This window comes from Crocuta crocuta, unplaced genomic scaffold, assembly GCF_008692635.1.
Source record: "Crocuta crocuta isolate KB4526 unplaced genomic scaffold, BGI_CrCroc_1.0 scaffold161, whole genome shotgun sequence".
NCBI classification, from domain to species: domain Eukaryota; kingdom Metazoa; phylum Chordata; class Mammalia; order Carnivora; family Hyaenidae; genus Crocuta; species Crocuta crocuta.
In genome coordinates, this window is record NW_027527937.1 from 415,093 (window position 1) to 421,593 (window position 6,501).

Here is a 6,501-nt window from a genome sequence, read left to right on the forward strand (position 1 = left end):
TGGCCTGGATCTGTGAGTAGAAAGCTAGAGAGGAGATACTTACCTGGAAGTTATCAAATAGTAGCTGAGGCCTTAGGGAATGACTGAGGTAAACTAAGGAGCCTGTGGAGTGAGAAAGGAATCGAATGACTAAGGCTGGAGTAATTCAAAGTTTGAAAATTTAACAAACACAGATAATTCAAGAAACAAGCTGAGGAGGTACTGCCAGAGATGCAGGAAGTAAATGGGGAGACCAATTGTCAGGGCAAAAATGGTTTTCAGGAAAGAAGAAAAGATCAAACCCACACGGAATTTTGCAAAGTAGAAATCATTGTTAAAACTATTTGTACTTTCATAGCTGAAATTATTAACAAACACTTCATTTTTTAATATTTATTTATTTGTTTTGAGAGAGAGAAAGAGTGCAATTAGGGGGAGGGGCAGAGAGAGAAGGAGAGAGAAACCCCAAGAAGGCTCCACAATGTCAGTGCAGAGCCTGATGCCAGGAGGTCGATCCCTCCAACTGTGAGATCATGACCTAAATTGAAACCAAGAGTTGGATGTTTAACTGACTGAGCCACCTAGGTGTCCCTTAACTTATACATTCAAGAACAAGTTAATAATGTCAACTCCTGGTCCATATAAACTATTTGGATCCTCAAAAAATAATAGGTTGCATCTAGGAAGGGACAAAAATATATACACTCATTTCAGTAAACCCAATACTGAATTCAGGAACTGCTTTACTAGAGTTATTTATATGGCACCAAACTGTTTGGTGGAATCATAAGTCAGGAATTTGGGCATGTTGGTGCTGGGTGGGTCATAACTCGAAGGTAACACCAAAAGGTGGAGGAATATGGTTTTTATTCAATGTACTTTGTTTTTTTTGTTTATTTTTATTTTTATTTTTTTTACAAATAGTTTATTGTCAAATTAGTTTCCACATAACCCCCAGTGCTCATCCCCACAAATGCCCTCCTCCATGCCCCTCCCCCTTCCCCCCTACATCCATCAGTTCTCAGTTTTTGTCAGCCTTNGAGGAGGGATGCTGAGCATCATTTCATGTGTCTGTTGGCCATCTAGATGTCCTCTTTGGAGAAGTGTCTGTTCATCTCTTCTGCCCATTTCTTTACTGGGTTGTTTGTTTTTTGGGTGTGGAGTTTGGTGAGTTCCTTATAGATTCTGGATATCAACCCTTTATCTGATATGTCGTTTGCAACTATCTTTTCCCATTCCGTTGGTTGCCTATTAGTTTTGTGGGTTGTTTCCTTTGGCGTGCAGAAGCTTTTAATCTTGATGAGGTCCCAATTGTTTATTTTTGCTCTTGCTTCCTTTGCTTTGAGGGATGTGTCAAGTAAGAGGTTGCTGCGGTGGAGGTCAAAGAGGTTGTTTCCTGCTTTCTCCTCTAGGGTTTTGATGGTTTCCTGTCTCACATTCAGGTCCTTTATCCATTTTGAGTTTACTTTTGTGTACGGTGTGAGAAATTGATCTAGTTTCATTCTTCTGCATGTTGCTGTCCAGGTCTCCCAACACCATCTGTTAAAGAGGCTGTCTTTTTTCCATTGGATATTCTTTCCTGCTTTGTCAAATATCAGTTGACTGTATACTTTTGGGTCCACTTCTGAGTTCTCAATTCAATGTACATTGATTATACAAAGCATATTAACTGCAAACACCACAAAGAATACAGTGATTTTTTCACAAATATACAGAAAATGCTTCATCTTAAAAAACCATTACAGTAGGGATTTAAAAAACTGGTTCAGTAAAGGGTAAGAAGTAAATATTTTGGGCTTTGAAACTGCAAGGCAAAATCAAGTCTATTTGCCAGTACTGTTATGTAACAAGAGAAAAAATAAATTTCTGCAAACTTTGTTTGTTTTTTGGCATATATGTGAGTTAGCTTTTGTAAAACACGTCTACTAATAAAAAGAATGATTTAGGATAAAAAGAAAGTTAACCGAGGTTCAGAGTCAAGGCTCTGGAAGCACCGCTGCTACTTCTACCACAGTGTGAAGACACCGTGTTGAAACGAGGTCCTGCCCCCAGGGGCTTCTGAACCCAGGGATTGCCAGTTCTCCAAATGTCAAGTACAGCTTTCTTGGTCTCCCTGTCTGACTTGTTGGACCCATGCCAACATCAACATTACACATAATGAAAAAGTTGTTAAAATTTTTAATCCAGTAAAGACAAAGAAAATTAATCATTCAATAAATATTTTGGAGTATTTATGAGGTAATCCCAACATCATCACACTGGCAGGTGTTGTAAAAGACCCTGAGCTTCTGTTTTTGAACATGTAAACAACACAGACTTCAAGCAATTGTACCAAATGTTAACAGACTGATTCTTGATTTTACATGTGTGAGATTCTGAAAGCTCTGGAGTATCATCACAGCATAGGAATTAGGCACAGATGAAGCTCCATAATATCATGACTGGTCATGAGCCCAGAAAGCCGCAGCTAATACACTGGGGTCTGGCTTAGTTTTACCATTCTGGTTAAGGTTACAATGTCCAAATTGCTCCCTGATACTTCTACTGTAGGCTATCAGATGTACAATTATGCATAGGTTGTATACATGGAGCTTGGGTTGTATGATGGAAAATATGATCTTCTGGAAGGAAAGAGCCATTTTTCCATGGATGTGACAATTACAACCAGTTGGTGAAGATAGTCAAGGTTCTGAGGTCAGAAGACTTATATGACCATATCGACAAATGCAGCATTGAATTTGACCCACCGTCCAATGGCTACAGGGCAGATGCTCCTGTAAGCAATGGGGATTCTTTGTCCACAGTGTAAACCAGCACCTTATCAGCCCCAAAGCCTTGGATTTCCTGGACAAGCTTTGGCAACCTGCTTCCAGTCATGGCTCAACACAAGAGATGCCATAGAGCACTCTTATTCCTACACTGTTGTGAAGGACCAGGCTTGAATGGGAAAGAAGGGTGGGTAGCAGTACCTCTGTCAGCAGTGCCTATATGACATCAAAGATTTCTTCAGGGCCAACCCCAACTGGGGTTCTGATTGTGACCACCAATCCCCTTACGATGTTTATTCCTGCCACTCAGCAGTACTGGCCCCTTCTGTCTCCTGATCCCTAAACAGAGGAGGGGGAGTCCATTCTCTCCTTGGTGCACCTTATGCCTTGTAGGGAGGAGTGAAGCACCATATCTGAACCATTGCTTGTGGATTTATAATAGTTCAAATCATTGAAAAAATTATAAAGGCTGATTTTCTTTTTTTTTTAACTCAAACTTTTCATAACTCAGGGGTCCCTTTAAAAATTACCTACAGGTGGAGGGGCGCCTGGATGGCTTAGTCGGTTAAGCGTCCGACTTTCGCTCAGGTCATGATCTCGCTATTCGTGGGTTCGAGCCCCGCGTCGGGCTCTGTGCTGACTGCCAGCTCAGAGCCTGGAGCCTGTTTCAGTCTATGACTCCCTCTCTCTCTGACCCTCCCCTGCTCATGCTGTCTCTCTCTCTCTCCTAGAAATAAATAAAACATTAAAAATTTTAAAAATTACCTACAGGTGGAATATTTTACAAATAATTTTTTTTTCTTCCTTTCCACATTCAGTTGCTCATCAATAAAGGACAACGATAAAATAGCCTCTACCCCCATGGCTGCATTGAGTAAAGATCTCTTCCTACATACCCTGTTGTATCTCCATCATTCCACAGTTAGGGGAGTTTGTATCTCATGCTCTTCTCCAGAGATTACAAAAATATAGCTTCTTTAAGGGAGGTGGGAAGGAAGGAGGGGAGTGGGGACTCAACCTGTAAGAGTAGTGTACTGCTACCAATTATATCACTGTACTCCACAGGTGCCTCAGTGAGGTTGTCCAGGTGAATCCACTGGAAATATGTCTTAGTTTCACTGAAATGCTGAAAATCTATCCAAAGGGCAGACAGGACCTGAAAATGTAAGTTCAGTAGGAATCATGTCTAACTGACCTCACCCTAACTCCAACTTACTTATAATTTTAGTTTCAGTTTACTTAAAAAATGTAATACCTTTCCTCCAAGTCTCCTCACTTTAGTCCTGTCCACTTTCATCTCCCAGCATGCCTGACAGCTGGTAAGAGGGGGAAGGCAAAATCTTTTTCAGTTTTGTCTGACTTGGCTATTTTAAATTATTAGTTACTAGGTATAACTTCTTGCTTTTTACAAAAGAAACAAATTACAAAAGAATCATTGTCTACATAGGTTTCAAGTTAGCACGGCTTTGAGATCTGATGGAAGATGTGACCCCACTGAGTTTCCTTTTAAGCTTTCTACCTTCTTTTCCTCTTATCCTCCTCTTCCCTCACAGCCACCCAGTGGGAAGGCCTGCCCCATGGTCATGTAAATGCATCTAACAGGTAGGAGCAGAGCCACTACCTCAAGTGAAATTGAAATGGGAGCCCTGTCATTGTGGGAAAACTATAAACTCTCCTCTCACATCCCTGCCTCCCCTTGCTGTAGGTATATATAGAAAATTTTGTCCTTCATATGTGAAAGTCTTTCATATGTGAAATCTCAGTGTTGGAGTTCTTTGGTGTAAAGAATCTTATTTGGTGTAAAGACACATTTGGTTTTATTATCAGGATGAGGTGTAAGATCCCTGTGAAAAGATCTCACTGGGTAGGTGTCTCATGTTAGCTTCTGATGGGCCTGAGTCCTGTTTCTTGGAGTCTTCCCATGGCCCCCATTTTTATACACCCTTGTTTCAACTCATGGTACAAGGCAAGGCTGAAAAGCTTTAAAAAAGCAATAAGACAAAGGATCTCTATGGACTAAGGATCCTTTGTCATTACATTTACTTTGTGTCTCAGCAGTGTAGGGTTTGAGGATGGAGAAGTGGCCAGTTTTTGTGTGTTTGTGTGTGTGTACAGTGGATTTTCCAGTGTAATTCAACCGCCTAAGTTTATCAGGTGCTTTACAAAGTGAAGCCTTGTTTTCCAGGTGTGTTTGTTTTCCAGCAAAACCATCAGCTCTGTATTTTCTGCCATTATTTCATTAACATAGCTGCCCACAGGAACTAGGAAAACAATCTTCCAACATACTTTAAGTTCTATTCCCTTATCCATATAGAATCACAAGCCTTTCTCACCTTGTGTCATGGGTACACACACAGCCCTTCTTGGCTCTAGCAATGTTATCAAGGTGGTGGCTTCAGTGAACATAAAGGTAAACTTTAGAGGAAGCTAAAACTTCGTTTTAAAATGCTTCTCTACCACAGGGAAAATGTTCTGACAGTGTGGCAGAGTGCTTTTCTTCCCTTTGGCCACTTACACTGAATATTTCCTATTCTTAACCTGGCTATGCCCTAGAATGCTGTGGGGGTTGCCATGTTGAATTTATGCAGAAGCTAAAACCATGGGATTTGCCAGAGATGCAATTTGTGATTACATTTGCACTGGCTTGGGATGTGAATGGGATACTTAGGGCTAACGAATTCTATCTCTTGAGGTTGGGAGGAGGGTTGTAAATCAAGACTCCACATCCCACCATTATAGCTCAGAGAATCTAGATGTGGCTGAAGCTGATGTGGGGTGCTATAGAAGCTGCACCTGCTAACATGCATCAGACCTTGCAAGAAACTGAAGTTCAGTACAGAGGACTCTGGCATGCCTTTTAAAACACATATGTAGAGGTTCTTAAAACTTGATTTGACTTAAGAAGTCGGTGCAGAAGCATGGAAAAAAAAAAAAAAAAGACCCAATTAGGTGAGTGGAGGTGGGGCAAGAGTTTACAGAGTAGCAACTTTTGTGTTCTTGCAAATTACCTCATCCTGTACCTTGCATTGGGACATTATTTCTCAGCTCTATCTTGTGTGTGCAGTGATTAGATGCCTGGAAATGGCAATCTATGTTGGCAATCACTCTGAAAGGTTTTCTAAATGTTTTATAACTTTGTTCTCTATTTTTTAAGTATGAAATCAGGAGTTTCCCACCCCTGCCTGATTTATTGATTGTAACTGTATTGCACCTGGCACATCAAGTACTAACTGTGTTGGGAAGGAGTTGTGCAATGAAGAGCTTTGATTGTTTTTTAATAAAAACTTTAAAACAAATGATGAAAATAAAGTTAATATCCCTTGTTACAGTATTGATTGTAAAGAACACCTATAAAATTAATTTTTAGTTTGTGGGCCGTACAAATACTGGATTTGGCTGGATTTAGCCCATGGGCCATATTTGCCAATTGCTATGTTACACACACACACACACACACACTATTTATGTTAATTTTTTGCTAAGGTAACTGAATAGTTTTTATCGGGACCTCAAAATCTCCACTGACATGAAGAATTTTTTTAAGATTGAATTCACAAAAATGGAATTCCAGTGTCCCATTATAGATAAAATCCAGCTGAGATGAGATAATTTTAGAAAATGACAAATATGACTATGGTGAAAATTATTTGGGTAAATGGTGCTAAATTTTTCAGTTTGCTCTATCTGATTTTAAATTTTTGTTAATGTTTATTATTATTGAGACAGAGAGAAACACAGCATGAGCAGGGGAGGG

General features: G+C 40.0%; 1 pseudogene; it reads left to right on the forward strand.

Annotated features, from left to right (window-relative positions):
- Positions 1–2,342: 2,342 nt before the first annotated feature.
- LOC144221687 (casein kinase II subunit alpha-like) lies at positions 2,343–3,090 on the forward strand (annotated as a pseudogene).
- The last annotated feature ends 3,411 nt before the right edge of the window (positions 3,091–6,501 follow it).